This window comes from Typopeltis vanoorti, chromosome 5 (assembly GCF_054136105.1).
Source record: "Typopeltis vanoorti isolate ZY-2024b chromosome 5, IOZ_Tvanoo_1.0, whole genome shotgun sequence".
NCBI classification, from domain to species: Eukaryota; Metazoa; Arthropoda; class Arachnida; order Uropygi; family Thelyphonidae; genus Typopeltis; species Typopeltis vanoorti.
The window spans coordinates 150,380,939-150,400,871 of NC_143553.1; the positions used below are offsets into that span (position 1 = coordinate 150,380,939).

Sequence of the window (19,933 nt, forward strand, 5' to 3'; positions counted from 1 at the left end):
AGACTTTTACACAGAGGAGATGGAAAGAAATGTATTGTAATTTCCGGAATCAGAGCAAGCAAGTGATCTTAAGGGGGTGTTAGCAGCTGATGAATTAAAGTGCAGGAATACACATTGCAAATGTAAAGAGTACCCAGGTAATTGCTGCAATAACGTAAAGTGATAGTACTATTGCAGGCGTTCCCGACCCTATGCCCGCGGGCAACATGGCGCCCAATTTGTGTGTGCCCGCCGCTGTTCAACCGTGTGCCGTATAGTTTGAAATAATCACGTGCACATCACGCAACAATTCATGGCATGCTATAGGACGCATGCGTTAATGACCCAATACGAGTATTAAACGCATACAATGTAAAGTAGACGCGCATTCGAAGTTGTTCATTATCTGTTGCTAGTTATATGCGCATAATTTTAACGGTTCTTGTATTTAAATGAAATATTTTGATTTTTAATCCTAAAATGAGTGAATCAAGTAAAAGACAACGAACCTATAATTTTACCACTGACTGGGAGGAAACATATTGTTTCGTTAATTTTAAAGATAATTGTGTTTGTTTGTTGTGATATATTCACCCGTTGTTCGTCCTTTCATGGGTAATATTTTCAGTAGATGTTCTTTTGCAGCGAAGTTACTAAATACCATTCTCACCATAACTGTTAACTGTGCTGTGTCTGATACATCCGTTGACTCGTCAAATTGTAAAGAGAACCAGTTACATATTTCCAAGTCACGTTTTAACTGAGTTTGTATGTCCATTGAAATTACATGTATTCTTCTTGTGACAGTACTTTTTGACAATTGTAAATCTTTTATTGCTGACATAATCCCACGTTTGTTAGAAAATCCCTCAAATAAACAATCGGCACTTTAAAGCACTTGAAGACGTTAAACATCTTCAAGTGCTTAAAGAACAGCCTGAAAAGAGATTTCAGGAATTTACTATCATCGAGCCAATGATCTCCTTTTTTATCAATCCGTTTACTTGCCAAGTAAATATAATGGAAACAGCTGCATGCATTGCAAAGCTTGTTCAAGTAAATGCTGAAGAACTGGAGCTAGAAATTTTGGATCTTCAGAATGACATTACGCTAAAATCCCATATAACAGATGAAAACGTCTGGAATCTAGTTGTTAGAAAAAAGTTTCCATTCTTAAAAAGAGCAGCGTACAAGATAAAATCGTTTTTTGGTTCCACATACCTTTGCGAATCATTGTTTTCAACCATGAATATCATAAAATCAAAATATAGATCACGACTCACTGATGAGCATTTTGATGATTGTTTAAGAACTGGAATATCATCATATTCTCCTGATTATGAAGCACTGTCCAATGAAATGCAATGCCAAAGATCACACTAACTTACATATATATTTATTTAAACTTTTATATAATGTAAACTTTCAAGTAATAAAACATTTGATTATAATGTAAACTTTGTATGAAGTCATTTAACAAAAGAATTCAAAAAATTTGCTTGAAAAAATAGATAGGATAGTTGCCGTCGCCCTACCGGTATTTTAAAATGTGCTCTAAGAAACAAAAAGGTTGGGAACCCCTGGTACTATTGTATAAGGTGCTTATCAGATCAGACCTCATCGCTCTCTTTCCATGTACAGATCTTGTCACGTAGATTTTCAGGTATTAAGAAAACATTAGCGATAGTCCAGAAAACGCATTATTAGGACCATCTTGAAACTGTGGAATGTTGAATAGGTGTATAGATGGAGATATGATTAAGCCATATAAGTTAGTGAAAGAATCCATCAGATAAGTATAAGGGACATGTGAATAAAGCAATGACAAAAATGTGTGTGTGTGTGTGTGTGTGTGTGTGTGTGTGTGTGTGTGTGTGTGTGTGTGTGTGTGTGTGTGTGTGTGTGTGTGTGTGTGTGTGTGTGTGTGTGTGTGTGTGTGTGTGTGTGTGTGTGTGTGTGTGTGTGTGTGTGTGTAGCTCAGTCGGTATAGACTCTATACCGATTGAGCTACGGAACTATACACGAAGCCCTTTAGTTGGAAAGGCCTGAGTTCGAATTTTGTCTAGGACGCAAAGAATTCTTATCAGTGCTTTTCAGTTGAAGATGAAAATCTCGGGTTTTTCGTCCGCAACTACGCAAACCGGACAGTAGAACACACGCAATTTACAGACAAAAGAAATAAGCATAGGGTTATGGTTGTGAAATCCAATATTATCACGATCTGTGATAAAGTTACTTTATTTTAAATAATTCTATGGAACAGTCATATTTTTGTAACAATCCGAAGAGTGTGCCAAAAGGTATAAGTTTATTATTATTATTGTTATTATTATTATTAAACGTGAAATATAAGTTTTGTTTGATGTTTGCTCCTACAAATAATCCAACAGAAACCAAAATTAAAATGATTCCACATATTTTAATAAACGAAATTTACATCCATCCGGTAGGAAATAATTATTATCGGTATTGCAATATTTTGCGAGATTTTGCCAATAAAATGTTCCTATTGAAAATAAAACTGAATAGCATCATTAAAAATTTCCAATCTGAATAACATCTGTTCAATCACATTCCCAGGATAATTTGCTTATAGATGGTCAAACGACTCTTACTTAGCGGCTTGCTAAATATAGCTAAAGCAAACCAACTTTAGCACCAAACTGACGATAAATTCAGATCAAACCGAACGAAAATTAACAGATAAGTGTATTGAATTTGTGGATCACTATATTTATTTTGGTCAGTTAGTTTTAAGGAAAAACAACATAAAGAAATAAGTAGAAGAATCACATAACGAAACAATGCATTTTGTCCGATAAAGATTGTCTGTTATTGGATTTACATATATGCCTAAAAAGAAAGTTTTTTAATATATGCATTATTCCAGTGTTTACCCATGGAAGTGAGACAGAGGCAACAACCAAAAAAAAAAAAAAAAAAAAAAAAAAAACAGGAAGTCAGGTTGCGTGTAGCCCAAACAGCTTTGAAGAAAATAATGCTTCGCATAACAAAAACGAATAGGATTAGAAATGCTAGAATTAGACAGATGACTGGAGTAGAAGATATTGAGAAGCAAGTGGAGATGAGCTGAACATATTAGTAGACTGCCAGACAAAACGTGGACAAAATTTAGCACTGAGTGGAAAGGTTGCCAAAGAATAGGATGGAGGGATGATATACAAATGATTGACATAAGATAGTGGGCATTGGCTAAAGATGGACAGACAGAAATGGAAAGTTAAGGGGACGGCGTATATCTAACAGTGAATGAAAAGAGGCTAAAGAGAAAAAACTAACGCAATCAGGTTTTAAACAGGCAAAATGATTAAAGGTATCATGTCATTTATCAGTTGAATACCAAAGTCGCTTTTTAAAGTATTTTCAAATAATTTTAATATTTTAGTAATCAGATAAAATATACCTAATTACTTTCTACAACTTGTTTCTCCAAAGAAAATAATGCGCGTAGGCATATAAATAATCTCTGGATAAGACATCTACTGCGTCTTGGCATCAGTTTGTCATTAAAAGTTTTTTTTTTTTTTTTTTTTTTTTTTTAATAGCTCCTATGGAAGAAAGGGAAAGTATTGAGTATCTGTTCATTATCGAGGGATAGAGGCCAACGTTAAGTGCCATAGTTAGCTGTTCTGAGTAGCCAGAGTATATTCCAGTCAATTAGTTGATAATAGCCATTTTTCAAATAGAATGTGTATTAAATTGCTGCTCTTCTGAAAACTGGAAATCATCTACATCTGCGATAAAAACCGTCGCACCTTTTTTATGTCTAATGAAATTTTCACAATGAAAACCATTACATAATTAAAGAACTGAATATCTGAGGCAAATCTCTCCAGATAAAGTGAAAACGGATAGCTAAAATTAATCAATAAATGTTTAGAAGTTTCACTATGTAAGACACAGTGAAAATTTTGGTAAAGTTATAAAGGCAAAATGGGAATAACCTTCATTTCCACTTATAATTCCTATTCCCGATACTAATCCGTCTTATATATTAGCAATCTTTCTACAAGATTGCTAATATATAAGATATATTAGCAATCTTATATTAGCAATATTATAATATATAATATATAAGATCTTTCTACAATCTTTCATGAGTGAGATTAGTTGTCGTGTTTTAAAAATAATGTTGATTAGCTTTTCAAAATCAACATTATTTTTAAAATATTACAGCAACTTCTACCACTATTATTGGCTGCTATTTAAAGTTTCTTTGTTTAGAGATAATCTCTAAAGTCGAAATTACGAAACCAGTGTATTATGTCTGATAATTGTGTGTATTCTTCTGTCTTGTTTGCCTGCTTTGAGAGTGAAAACTCTCAAAGCAGGCAAACAAGACAGAAGAATACACACAATTATCAGCCAGAAACAAACGTATGACAGTACTTTACGCAACTCCATTTCCAAAGCTCTTATAAAGGTTCTTCATATTCTTGACGAAATTTGATCCCAGGTCTTACCAAAGGATATTGCCGTTACCGAGCGTAATACAAAAGTAATTGAAAGAGATTCAAGAATCTCTTTTGCTCACGTAATCTCCGGTTTATTAGGATGGATAGCTGGACTTAATTTTGATATCCAATAATATGCAAATTACAGCTTCATGCCAATACTTACATATTGGTGTTGCATATTAGCATCGAGACCTTGTTGATAACTGAATTCTTTTATCGAGGAGAATGCGTCTAAATCATCAAATAGTCATAAATTAATGAAATTACATAAATGTTCTTTCTTGCGCACATACACTAAGGAAGGTTGGACATCTATCGCCCCTGAATCATATTGAACCCTAAAGCGAATCTATACAGCCATTTCGTATCTTTTAAAAATGTAGGTACATGATATTTTTCAAAAATAACCTATTTTATCTGGTCTATTTATTTAATATAAGTGCATTTAATACAAGAGTTATTTATTTAAAACAACAATGCTTGTCATCTTTCCACACACAAATCGCGTGTCTATTGAATGCTCAATGATTTAGATGCCCTAAACTCTGATGTATAGTTCTGAAATGTTGCGGACTTGGAGATTTATGACTTTTGTCAATTTCCACTTTGTATTGAAAATTCATACATTTAATTAAGGACTATAATTTAATTAAGGACTATAATATAATCCTTAATTAAATAATAAATATATATATATATAAAACTTATTTAATATTCAGAATTATATAATAAATATATAATTCAGATTTAAAACATAAAATGTATACTTATTCCCGTCACTTAGGTGTAATGACTACACATACAAAACATATACTCATGTTGTATTATTGATAATAAAATTAATAATATTAAAAAAAAAATAGAATAAATTTAAGAATCAAAAAATAAGTTAAAGCAAGCTGAAGAATCTAAAAATAAACTAGATTTACTTCATTCATTTAAGTCATTATTTTCCAATATGAACATATTTTGTATACAAAATCTTAAAGTTAATTTGATTTTATGAGTAAATTGTACGGCTTGATTTGAATCGTTAATTTTATTTATATAAAAATGAAAAGAAAAAAATAAAGATTTTGAGTTCTCACGCACAGACAAATTTACCTTGCAAATCACGTATCCCTAGCGGAATGTGCTTAAAATATTTATCCACTCTTTTTATAAGTACTGTAAAAAACTTACCAAGGCAAACTTTAATATCTAAGAAGCATAGCACTTCTTAGCACTATGCTTCTTAATGTTAATGATTCAGGAATATTAAATAAAAAAGTTTTTAAAAAAAACCTTGCAGACAACAGGACAAAAAGTTAGGTCCAAGCGATAGTAAAAAACAATTTACCAATTGTTTGCAAATTAAATTAATAAACTGAAATTCTAAAGATTTATAGAAGCATTAAATAAAATAAACCACAGAGGGAAAATTCTTCTCTAATGTTCATAACTTTATCAATTTTTAACATCAGCTTCAGAGTATCCAAAATTAATAACAGAAAATAAAAAGGGCAAATGAATATTGTTTGTTATGTGTTGAAATAGCACTTAAAATAATAGAAAACAAAAACGAGTAATAAATATCGTCATTACGGAATGAAATGTATAGTAAAAAAAATTTAAGTGGTCTGGTCTGTTTGCATTTAAATGGCGAGTAATTACCAAGCGATCTGATAAAATAGACGACGCAGCGCCTTCCAGCGGGCATTCCAGCGCAACCACTTGGCGATAATTTATTTTTCGAATAATCTACTGATTCATTGGCACCAATTCTATGTGGAGATGCAGCTTACTCATAATGAGCGAATTTTTACCGATGTTCTTTAATGATAGATTGTGCTTCCAATTTAATTTCTACACTTGAGGCTATAAGCGTAATGAAATCAACGCTGTAGGAAGAAGGAAGACAGGGATTATGACTACACATAAAATAAGATATATTGGCTTGTATAAAGGAACGTGCGGTAAAGAAATGTTAATGATTATAAGTGATTAGTTGGTCTTATAGAGCGGATTATTCTCTAGATTTATAATCATTGAGATTATGATTCAAAGAATTCCGTGGTGATGAACTATGATAGAGTATCTGTTGATAATACTTCACCAGGCAATTCATTCGCTATTAATTTTTCTTAAATAATACTTCGTGATTTAAAACAATACTACGGGATAAGCAGTAGAATGGATGCAAAATTAAACCTACTCTTTAATGCTAATAGTTGTGGTTATTAAAATATTAGTTTTAATTTTATATTCTTAAAATTAAATTCATCTAGTATTAGAGTATGTTTTAATTTCAAATGATGCCAAAAGACAATGACTACAAATCTATTGGGAAAAAAAGGTGGATCTTTTATTCAGAGAATATTAAGCATACTCAAAGTGAAGAGAATGGGAGTTGCTGCTGCATCATCGTGCTATAGTTTACCTAATAAAAATTTCTAACTTTTTTACTAACATCTAAAAATGTAAAGAAAATATAAGCATCAAATAAACACGTTGATCTAGTACTAGTGGTTTAAGTATTCTTCTAATAAATTATGGATTTAATCGAGATTTAAGCCAAAATGGATCGACGAAGGATGATAACATATTCTGTTATAACCACTATCGGTGCCAGGTTATTTTGCGCCCTACACAAAGTTTACAAGTGCGCCCCTTATTTCATAAACTAAAATGTGTCTAATTGACATTAAACAAAATAACATTATCTTTCAGGTTAAATTAATAGCTTTTTTATTTTATTTTTTAATTAATACCGAAATTTAATATTTTAAAAGGTTAACGTTTTAAATTATTTATCTTAACTGAATTTTAATTAGCGATAAGTTCAAATCATTTAGTTAAGGAACAAAAAAGAACCAAGAGTTAAATAGTAAAATGGTGTGATGTGTGAGGGATAAGGAAAAACAATCGATACCTAAATCATATATCACTATTTAATTTTGATATTTTAGTCAAGTATGAATAAAGCACAGCTTGAAGTTTTGTGCCCCTTCACGGCTTGAGCCATACGCGGTTGCCTAGTTTCCCTAAATGGTAGCGCCGGCCCTCGTAACCTATAAATTATAAGGCTTCAACCCTGTTCTACCTCTCCTGCTATAAATTATTCCTTTTAAGCTACGACTAGTTTCCTGAGAATATGCGTGTGTAGTTGTTTGCGGTAAGGTCTGCTTGCGGCTCTACTTGAGCTTATGACAAGTTGATTCCTCTTTGAAGTTGCGGGAAAATAATGAAAGGAAAGAGAAAGAAGTGTTCTAGTCATTAAGAAGAGGTAATTTAAAACATTCTATATAAAGTATGCTTACAAATCTAACTATATAGAGATTGTTTTCATATTTTTGACAATACTAGTAGCAGCAACAGTATATTTCTCATATTTAGCATTAAATAAATTAAATTACACTTTAGATTGTTCAAAGGTACAGTTTTGTTTCCATTTCTATTATGAAAATTATATTAACCGTATCAAAATGTACTAACTATATTATATTTCTAATTTTTTCCCCAAAAGTGTCATTATAAGTGCATTTATAAATGATAACATGATGTAATTTTGATCCATACAATAATAATTACTTAGGTCCATACGGAAACATATGAGCAGATATTCTCCTTGCGATAGAAAGATAAAATTTATTTAATTATGCTGAGATAAGTCATCGAAGTACTCATATACGTGACAGATGGGGAGGAGATAACGTTTTCATATTTTTGGTGTCGAGACTCCGATGTTTGCGAACACGGGTCTAAAGGAGATACACATTGGTATACAGAATTAAACTTAATGATAATGTTGTTGGGCAAGAGACATTGTAATGAACAATGTCTCTTGCTCGTAATTTTTTTTATTATTGTTGTGTGATGTAACTCTTTTTTAGATGTCTCTCTTTATTTTTTGGCTTACTGTGTTATCTGAATATTATATTCTTAAAATGAAAAATTATCTTAAAATCAAATACGTTTTCATTGCTCGCGTGAAACTTTTAAAACTCTTATTTTGAAATTTATTAAATGTAATGTTAGCTCGATTTTTAAAGAGTTTCTAAAATAATTTTGAAATAAAAGAATTGTTGGGGAATGATTTCTGATGGGACTATACTGATGAAGTTATACCAACTAATTTCATCAACTAAGGCTGTTGGCATCTTCGGGGTACATAACTGATGTAAGGCACTAAAAAGTAAAAAACTGTTACAAACTATAATCAATCGATTCCAATTATATTAGACAAAAAAAAAAAACAGAGCGCGTACAATAAATGCATAGAGCGTGCATGATCTCACTTGTTGTTATTTAGGAACGTTCTATAGTTGGCACTGTAATTCAGTTCTGGTGAGTTAAGAGATCTAATAAGGGTTTTCCAGATCACTGGCAAGATTAGTCCTTGGTTCCTGTTAAGGTTTTCTATACAGCGGGCAACTGCTGTGGCTTCTTTAAAAATTCGGGAGCGGAAGTCCTCCTCTATATGAGGAATTGGGCTTCTATCCCACTCTGTGATATGGTTCGTTCTTGAGAAATGAAAAGCTAACCCCGATTTTTCTTCTCTGTTATTATTGACGTCACCTATGTGTTCGTTTTGCCTAATTTCAAGGCTCCTTGAAATCTGGCCGATGTAATTCAAGCCGCATGATCAGGGTATGTTGTAAACTCCAGCATATTTGAAGAAAGGATGGCTATATTTTGGAGTTCTTAAGAATTGCCTAATCGTTTCTGTAGGTTTAAAGGCCACTCTTATTTTATGTGGTCTAAGGAGTCTTGCAATCTTATTCGAAACTGTCCCTAAGTATGGAATGACGATGGTAGAAATATAACATATGTCATCTTGTTGTCTTTGTGGGGGGTCAGAGAAAAGTATCTTGTGGACGAGTCTTCGAGGAAATCCATTCATGGCAAGGTTGTTAGATATCAGGAACAGTTCTTCCTGGAGATCTTGTTGATCTGTTGTAAGGAGAGAGGCACGGTTCTTCAGCACGTGTACAATGCTAAGTTTCTGAGAAACTTGGTGGGAGGAAGTGAAATGTAAATAACGTCCTGTATTGGTAGGTTTGCGGTAAACCGAGAGGTTGATACCACCATTCGTTAGCTTCTTAATTAAAGTGTCCAGAAATGGTAATTAGTTATCTTTTTCAAGTTCTAGAGTGAATTTGATTGTGTGGTGTAAAGAGTTGATCTTGTTTAGAAAGTCTAACAGGTCTTTTTTTGTGTGGTTCCAAACAATAAAGATATCGTCCACGTATCTCCACCATACTGTGGGTTTAGGGTCTACTTGAGATAAGATTTTACTTTCAAAATAACAACAAGTGAGATCATGCACGCTCTATGCATGTATTGTACGCGCTCTGTTCTTTGTCTAATATAATTGGAATCGGTTGATTATAGTTTGTAACAGTTTTTTACTTTTTTAGTGCCTTACATCAGTTATGTACCCTGAAGATGCCGACAGCCTTAGTTGGTGAAACTAGTTGGTATAACATAGTTGTTTATTATATGTACTTGATCAATATAGTCCCATTAGAAGTCATTCCAGAGCTTTTATGGTCAAGAAAATTAAATGTTTTTTAAAAGAATTGTTGTATCTGTTGGCAGAGAATATTGTCATATGGGCAACGTTATTTTGATTTATTATCTCGTTTTTTTGCTTCATCGAAGAAATTCATAATTTTATTTATCTTTTTCTTATTTTCATTCTCTTAAACTGCATATATATCAAATAATCAGAAAAAGTCGAACAGAGGGAGCAAAAGAAATTCCCAAGGGAAAAAAAAACTTTCGGATTCGCTTCACATATTCCACCTTGAAAATGTATCTTAATCTTAACTTTAACCCCCACCGAATTAGAAACCTTTATGTAGATGTACGTAACCGTCATTTACGCAGCGTATATGCAAAATACTTGGTCACGTGCATCACCACGTGTTCTAGGCAACTACTTAAGAATGCTGCTGGTCCATAATCGTCAATAATGTTCATCACAATTGGAAAAACAAAAGGATCTTTCAGAGTGTTCAGTGAAGGGTTTATTGTGGGGGGTGCCCGTCTGGCGGGAGCCTCGATTTTGAAAACAGCAGAGCTGACTGACTTCTCAAAAGGAGGGATATCTCAGGAGTTTAATCAGTGGGAAAATGATCCGCATTGCTTGAGGTGTAACTGCAAGACAGTCTGTCAGGAAAGAGATCGCTGTTGCCTGAAAAGGCTTGTATGGACAAACAGAACTTTTTGTGTACAGCAATTGACCACAGCATTTTATGAAGGCTGTTCCCGATCCATATCTCAGCGAATCACGCGCATGGAATGGATTGGCAATCGCACGCCTCTATGGAAATCACTGATTTCTGCATTTTGTTTGATAAAGTTCGTCTATAGTATTGTCAGAAACACTATAACTGGATACTGAACGACTGGAAAAAGTCATGTGGTCCGACAAGTCACTACATCTTGTTCGGTACTGACCGTGGACAGAATTCGGCAAGAGCCCCATGGAAGCGATGAGCCCCACTTGCCTTGTAAACACAACTGAAGGTTCTGGAGGTGGTACAATGATGTGGGACATGATCTGTTAGTACGGAAAGGGTCCTCTGATATTGCTGGAAGGTCGGGTGTCCTCCAAGGAATATCTGAAAATTGTTGCCGATCAAGTCCCCCTTGCAATGTTGACTTTTTATCCTGCAGGTGACAGTTGATTTCATAAATGACAATGATACTAATCGCTCAAGAATTGTTCAGCTGTAGTTCAGTGATAATGACAACAACTTCCACCATCTTCTCTGACCACTAAAAAGCCCGGATCTGAACCCAATTGAGAATGCATAGGATATGTTAGAAGAATAGATCCTCGAGCAAAGTCCTCTACCGTTATGGGCGAAGTCCTTTACTGGTGAATCCCTATGTTGTAAATCCAACACCTTGTGGAATCTATGCCAAAGCGCACATGTGCTGTAATTCAGGCTAAATGAGGTCCAACAGTATTAAATTAAAATTTCTAATTCAGTGGAAAATATATGTACATTGCGAAGAGTAATGTTAACGAATCAGCTGCTGTAAACTAACCTAACTCGAACATTAAAATTAAAATGGAAACATCATCATCTTGATTAAGAACAGAATCCAATTCAGTTACTTTTTCTTGCGTTTTTGGTCATAATAGAAATTATTAATCGCATATTTTTCAGAACTGAATCCTAATTTCACTTTTATCTTATTTCCTGGTTATCGAATAAAATTTATCTTGTGAAGAGTAAACGAAGCTGAATGCATTTATTCTAAACAAGCAGAATATTCTAGGAATGATTTAAATATTTTAAATAGAAAAAAAAATATTACGCTCAGTACACAGTAAACAAGGTTTAAAGATTGCAAAGTTGATAGATTCCTATGTTAATAAGGAAGAGGTGTAAGGAAGAAAAAAAAAGGAAAAACTTGACTACAAACTTTTTAATCAACTATCTAATCATTCCTCTGTCTTTTTTTGATAACATCATGTAATTTTCCTGTGGATATTATAATCAACTTCATTTAAATTCAACAATAGTTATTTTCAGATAAACAATGCCAAAGACATAGTTTGAGTTCTTATTTTTATGAGATATGCCATAAAAATGCTAATGGAATGTCATCGATCAATGTTAAAGAGTTTGGAAAACTTATACTGAAAGAATTCCATTTTAAAACTAGGGAAATAAAACATTGTGGGTTATTATGATATAATTTAAAACCTATTCAAAACAAACCCAAGAATACTGTATAGTATCACTTACCATATGATAAAATTTATTTTCTATTATCATGATAAGCCCAACGGCAAATAACAAAAACGGCTTCGAACATATTTAGTAGTAGTTAGAGGTACTGTATGGATATAAAACAGAAAACAGAGTAATCTTGACTATAGGCTATTGTCGTCCTATATAGTCTAAAGTCTTTTATGGAAGACTGGCGACAACAACAGCAATAAAGCAATGCACAAATGAAATAAAATAAATTATCTACTCTTTTTTTTTTTTTCAATTCCCAACGAGAGTAGACAGCACTTTCTAGTCATAGCTTTTGGAACCAAAAGTCTATATTCGCTTTCCCCGGGTAGAATAGATTAGTATGACCTTCACGTAACAAGTATGAACAAGAATGACACGCGAAATGATGGAAACTGCATCATCTCGCCGTCCTGATGTTCGTTAATCATATTATGTGAATAGTATGGGTTTTCAGAACTGTTTCACAAAGTTTTCAGGTTAAAAATTCATGTTTATTCAGAGAGAGAAAACAAAAATCCTACTTACCTTCGTCAGAGATCAACCAACTCAGGAAAATAGGTCTTGGAAAAGTTCCTATAGTCGGCCACCCAATTGAAAACTATCAAGTCTGTTTGTAGCTACTTAAACATCATGACAGTTAACACGAAAATGGACACCCAGTATACGTTTTTAACATCACTGTCATTATCATCAGCAATTCCTGATATTAATCTAAAGGAGGGCACATGATACTCTGGTAGTACCATATTATTAAACTTACACGATTGCCAGCTTCCTATCAAGAATTTTTTTCTAAATTGATCTGTTATTTTTCAGTCTTTTTCTGATGTCATATCTTATATTTGGGTTTTCTATGACACTATTAATTGCATCAATCCACCATCTATGTTCCCTCCCGTAATTTTCCTTAGATGTGGTCTCTAGTCTTTGGACAACTGTTTTACTTTTAATCAAGCTCCCCCTTCCATAAGTTATAGCTTAAGGTTAAACACTATTTTAAATGTTGATAATTTAGTGTTTTTGGTTCATTTCGCTGCTATTCCGATTAACGTCTCTCCTATTACAAATATTTTTTTCTCATATTCCAGATAAACTTAATCAAATGACTTCCTACGGTACTTGCTAATTCTGTTTTTTATTTACATGTTATTTTGTGATCTCCTCTAAAAACTGTGCTTAAATAGCTGAAATATTTTATTCTATAGATTCTCTATTGAGAATGCAACTGACATTTACATTTACTTCTGCCTTTTATTTTTCTTACTTTTTCTTTTGATTACTGATTGTCACGACAAATTTGTTATTACTGTAATTATCCAATTTAGCTAATAAGACCTGAAGTGTATTTGAGTTTATTTTGGAGTAAAACATTATCTAATAAACTAAAAAGCACTTTAATATCTCGGGCTATGATATGTTTATTGCTACTTTTCTTATTATTCTTCTAAGCTCTTTTTTGTAATTATCATAACTATCTCTTTTAAAAGCTTGCCAGTGCAATACTATCACCTCCACTAGCTCATTCTTCAATCTTTCCTCTTTCGTCTTCCTTCATATGGATGCCATTGAATGACTGCCTTTGTCCATCAATCACTTTCTCCCATGCAACATGTCATGCTCATTTCCATTTTAATTTTAAAATCTCTTCTTCCATATCCAACAGTTTTTTTTTTGTTTGTTTCATTTCTCATATCTTTATTCTTTATCGTGTCTTGGAGCTTGATGTTTAGCATGGTTTTCTTCCTTTTACGTTCATCTTCCTTTATTCTCTCCAACAAATAACAAAACAGTATTTGTTTTGGATTGTCTATGACCCTGATTCAAATGTCTATGACCCTGATTCAAATGTCACACCTGGAATGACAAATTGGGTGATATGTTTAAAAGCCGATGTTTAAGTAAAAGCGAACTCTAAAAATTCGGAAGATCTCTAGACCACTCCATGGTGGTCGAAAGACAATCCATTTCAGCGTTGGTTCCACTCAGTGACGGGCTACCCCACCACCGAGCAGAACTGCTCAAATTCCGAAGAAAAGCATTCACCGACAAAGCCCTTCAGCGGGCCGTGCCGGAAAACACTTACCCCGGAGACTCAAATTGCTCCCTTAAGGCAAAAATCTTAAGAGAGCGAACTCAAACTCTCGAATCTCTGCGCCCCAGGGGGTAACAGCAACAGCCGAGCCTCAGTTAAACTTCACTGGTACAGCATTGCCATCCATTACCCTCCCAGGGTATTAATCACCGCATCTCACGGTCCTACTCTTATACGCCAATCTTTTAAAAGTCGAACATAAAAATAAAAATCAGTAACACAAAAGTCTTTTAGGCGATTTATAGTGGGCTACTTGATTTTTTATTATGTAAGTGGCAGAAAGGTATATTTATAATAACTTGGAAAATTTTAATTTAATCTGAAGAAATATAATTTGTAATATATATATATATAATGTACTATTTATTTTAATGAGTCTCGCTATTTTCTATATATTCTGTATACCTTGCATTTCAAGAATATTTATTTTGTCAAAGTTACATAATCATAACGATTTTTCCTTATTTAAAATAAATGAAATATCTTTTCTTCTTTGAACGCATGTGTATGAAAAAAATCGACTGCATTATTTCGCCTTGTTCTAACTGAATGTACGTAATAAGATAAAGTTATTATTGCAATGGAAACTACTAATTGAAATGAAGCTTTGAATATGAAACATGTTAATTATAATTTTATTTACAAGTACTGTAATGCATTCTTCTCTTTAATGATACGGAATTATATACAAATCACACTTATGATACAACATCGAATATACACTATTGTAATGTTTATATAAATCAAAATATGTTCATTAAATTCTAATATTGTAATATTTACACAAATAAAATATATTCATAAATTTTGATCTTTATATAGTAATAATTGAAGTAAATTATTATATAAATAAAAATATACTAGCAACACCTATTATAAATTATTATAATATTCATATAATAAAAATAAGTTGGTCTATGTAATCTGGAAACTCAATACAGTTGCCATCTTCATCGACGCAGAGAAGGCTTTTGATAAAGTATGGCATCAAGGTCTTCTCTACAAACTGATTAAATTTAATTTTCCAGTCAGGCTAATAAAGGTAATACATTCTTACCTGAAAGACAGATACATGCAGGTCAGGGTAGGCGAAACGGTTTCGACCAGACGCAGGATCTCGGCAGGCGTACCTCAAGGATCTCTTCTGGCACCTCTACTGTTTTCAATATATGTAGCAGACATCCCTCTGAACCCAAGAACAACATTCACTGCATTATATGCAGATGATACTGCACTGATGGCAAGATCACTGAGCCCAAAACTGGCAACTAAAAGATTACAAAATAGCATACACACCTTAGAAAAATGGATGGCAGACTGGAGGATCCAAGTTAACCCCCAGAAAAGCTCAGCCATACTGTTCACTAGAAAGAAAATTCACACCATGGAGGATATTTATTTATTGGGAGTAAAGATTCCATGGCAGACTGAAGTTAAATATCTTGGAGTGATTCTTGATAGTAAACTCCTATTCAGCAAACATATTAGTTACATTACCTCTAAGACATCCAACGTCTTAGCACAGCTCTTCCCTATGATCAACAGAAAAAGTAAACTGGATATGCAAACAAAATTAACAATCTACAAGATGGCAATTAGACCGGTTATCACTTACGCATCCCCAGCTTGGAGCCACACCGCAAATTCAAACATTCTAAAACTTTAGAGATTACAGAATAAGAGCCTGAGGATGATTCTGGATGCCCCCTGGTACATAAGAAACACCCAGATCCATAGAGAAGTTAATATCCCTTATATCTCTTCCCTTCTCAAAAATCTAGCTGAGAAGTTCTTTACCAAGACAAGTAACCACCCAAACCCTTTAATCAAGGAAGCCTCGGAATATAATGAAGAAGAAATCAACAAATATAAAAGACCAAAGTCTATCTTAAGTTCAGCTGAACACAACTAACTTCACTGCCCTCAATGGGCGAGCATAAAGCTCACAAACATTCCATTTAAAGTCCTACCATTAAAAGACAAAGGGGAATATGAAAAGCAATTTTGCTTCACCCATCTAGCCAGAAATGTTAAATGTTAAATGTAATCATCACTGGCTAGGCAAAGACCCAAAGTTACCGCAAAATTATCGTCCAATCAGTCTCATCTCCAATTTGGGTAAGGTTGCGGAGAAAGTCATCCTCTCACGACTCCAAACTTCAGAAAATGACCTAAACATCCCTCCTAAAGAACAGTTTGGTTTTCGGCAACACCATAGTACTACCCAGCAAATCCACAGAATTGTCGAATACATCACCACCAGTTACAACTGGCGCCAGTGCACAGGAGCTGTTTTTCCTAGATCTATCCAAATCATTTGAAAAAATCTGGCATTTTGGACTCCTGCACAAACTTATCTCAGCCGGTACCTCACTAAAAATGGTTCATCTAATCCATTCATTTCTTCAGAATAGATCAATGCGAGTTAAAATCAACGGTTCTACATTGTTCCAGCGCCATATCGTTGCTGGAGTGCAGCAGGGATCTCTACTGGCTCCATTGCTCTTTTCTGTATACATGTCAGACATCCCACACAATCCGATGACTTCCATTTTGGCCCTGTATGCGGACGATACGGCAATACTAACCAGATCTCTCAGACCCCACTTCGTTACCAGAAAGCTCCAAAAATACCTTCTAAAGCTGAAGGGCTGGTTCTCCAAGTGGAGATTGAAAGTCAACCCCCTGAAAAGCTCAGCCGTTCTTTTCTCAAAAAGGCCAATGTCTCCTGCAGGAGATGTGTTACTATTCAATACTAAAATGCCCTGGCAGACAGAAACAAATTACCTGGGTGTAATTCTCGACAAAAAGCTATCTTTCAACCAACACATCAAGTCTACGTGCGCAAAGGCATCTAAAGCCATATCTCAGATCTATCCTCTCATTAATAGAAATAGCAAGCTCATTAATAGAATCAAATTGCACTTATATCAGATGACGATTCGTTCTATACTCACCTATGCCTCTCCGGCCTGGAACCACACCTCTAATGCAAACATTATCAAAATACAGCGAGTGCAGAACAAGTGCTTGAGAATGATTCTGAATGCCCCGTGGTATGTTAGAAACAATCAACTCCATAGAGACACAAATATTCCCTATATTTTCTCTTTTCTACAATCCTTAGCACCCAAGTTTTTCCTAAAGACGTCCACACATCCCAACGATTTGGTTCAGCAAGCTGCAGCATACGAGGCAAAGGACATATTCAAATATAGAAGACCAAAACCTATATTAGCCTCCTATAATGATGCTTAATCTCAATGCCCATTCAGGGCGAGCAAACTGCTCGTAAGTTTTACCCTCACTGTAACCACAACAGATAACGGGGAATATGAAAAGCATTTTGCTTCACCCCTAAAGACATAAATGTCAATTGTCAATTGTAATCACGGGAGGAGAATCAAAACTTAAAGTCCTTTTCAGGACTTCCAGGGTAACAGATGGCAATGCTGTGGCCAATGAAGTTTTAACTGAGGCTCGGCTATTACCGTTACCCATCCATGACTAGAGCTTTTAGCTCAATAACACTCCATCCACACAGATTTTCTTCATTCAGATGACGGCATAAAGAGTCGAGGACTCAGTCCATCGCCTAGTTCTTTTAAGAATTTAAGAATGCAATCTCGGATGAAACCCTGGGAGGGGTAATGAATGGCAATGGTGTAGCCAATGAATTCCTAACTGAGGCTCGGCTATTGCTGTTATCCTCCTGCTATGACTAGAGCCTTTAGCTCAATAACACTCCATCCACACAGATTTTCTTTATTCAGATGAAGGGATAAAGAGTAAAGGACTCAGTCCATCTCCCAGTCCTCTTTAGGTCTGAAAGTTACGTTGGATTTGCAGTTTTCGGATTATTGAGTGAATTGTGATTCTATAAAGCCATACCGCGAAGATTTAGTGAGGAGAATCCTTAGCATATTGAATTGTGAATTGTATTTGGAAAAAAAAAAACAATGCTAAGAAAAGGATAAAAGAGATTCAATTTGTGATTTTAGATATAATTCTTTTATATAAAAGATCACATTGGTGAAAACCGCTACAAGAAAGCGGACAGAGTAGTAATACACACACACACACACACACACACACACACACACACACACACACACACACACACACACACACACACACACACACACACACACACACACACACACACACACACACACACACACACACACACACACACACACACACACACACACACACACACACACACACACACACACACAATAAAAGTACCTCCGATCGAGGCAAATACAGGGAAGAAAATTTTTCTGATCTGTACAAATAACAATGTTAGACATGAAAAAGCTAATAAACGAAACTAAATTCGATGACGTATATCAAGAATTTATAAGACTAGGGAAAGTATATAATAACAATTGGCTATAGAATAAATCTATGAGACATTCCCCCCATCCCCTCACAATTGCCACACAAGACAATCTAGACGACTCAAACCACGAGAACATGATAGCACTATACAATAGACAACAGGGCTCAGACCAGTTATCAAACCCTGAGGATTGGATAAAATTCCAAACCAATGCCCGCCCTATACCGGATACAGCAGACACACTGGAGGAATTCCAAAGAAACAAAAAGAAGAGGAAAATCTCTATTACCAGAGACACATCCAAAGCAATGGAAATGGAGACTGACAATGATACAAACTCAAAAGAAAGAATACCCTCAGTCATCCTACGAGCCGAAAATCACTAGATCCGTTGTCACTTTACTACGAACATTAAAAATCACAATTACGAAAGCCACCAACACTGAAGAAGGAATACTCATCTAACCAAAAATCTCCACCGATTACAGGAAACTAACCAAATTCCTTGATTTTGAGAAGAACCTCAAAGTAGTGCTCAGAGGAGCAACCGAAACAATATCAACAGAAGAAATCACATCAGACCTCCAAAACTGGTCAGACCCCCAGACCAGTCAAGGTCAGCTGTGCAAAGAGCAAAAAAAAAAAAAAAAAAACGTACTAATTCTGGTAGAAATCAGCAAGGACCAGAAGTACATCCGCGATCTTCAAACTATCTGCGATTTAGTCATAAAGACTGAATCATTGAAACACAAATCAACAACGACTCAATATCAACGTTGCCAAAGGTTTGGCCACGCACAACGCTGTTGCAAAGCAGATTACCGATGCGTTAAATGTGGTGGCAAGCATGTAACGATTGAATGCCAGAAACCACGCACCCAAACAGCAAAGTGTGCAAACTACGGGAGGCCCACACTCCGCAAACTGCAGGGGCTGTACGACATTCCCAGAGAACCAAACAAAAGACTCAATCCCAATCAGTAAACCTTTACAGGAACACACAACCACCATACAAGCAACGATCTCAACAACGAAAAGAAAATTTTATTCAGAGGCAGCTATGCCAAGACCAACTTACCCCAAGACCCGAAACAGCGATTACCCTATCCCCAAAATTCCATTAAACCCGACCTGTAAAATTTGACAAACTGCATCGGAAATATGCCATCAGAATTCTGACAAACAATCCCACACAAGAAGCCAAGAGCATCATCCTGAAGTGTACTCACTTACTGTTCTCAATCTCAATCAACCCAATAAAAAGCTCCACAGTACTATTCACCAAGGGAAGCAG

General features: G+C 34.7%; 1 protein-coding gene across 1 annotated transcript in view; it reads right to left on the bottom strand.

The window, feature by feature from the left end:
* LOC150106939 (oxysterol-binding protein-related protein 2-like) overlaps nt 1-19,933 on the bottom strand; it is a 138,801-nt gene that overhangs the window by 102,169 nt on the left and 16,699 nt on the right. The window lies entirely within an intron of this gene.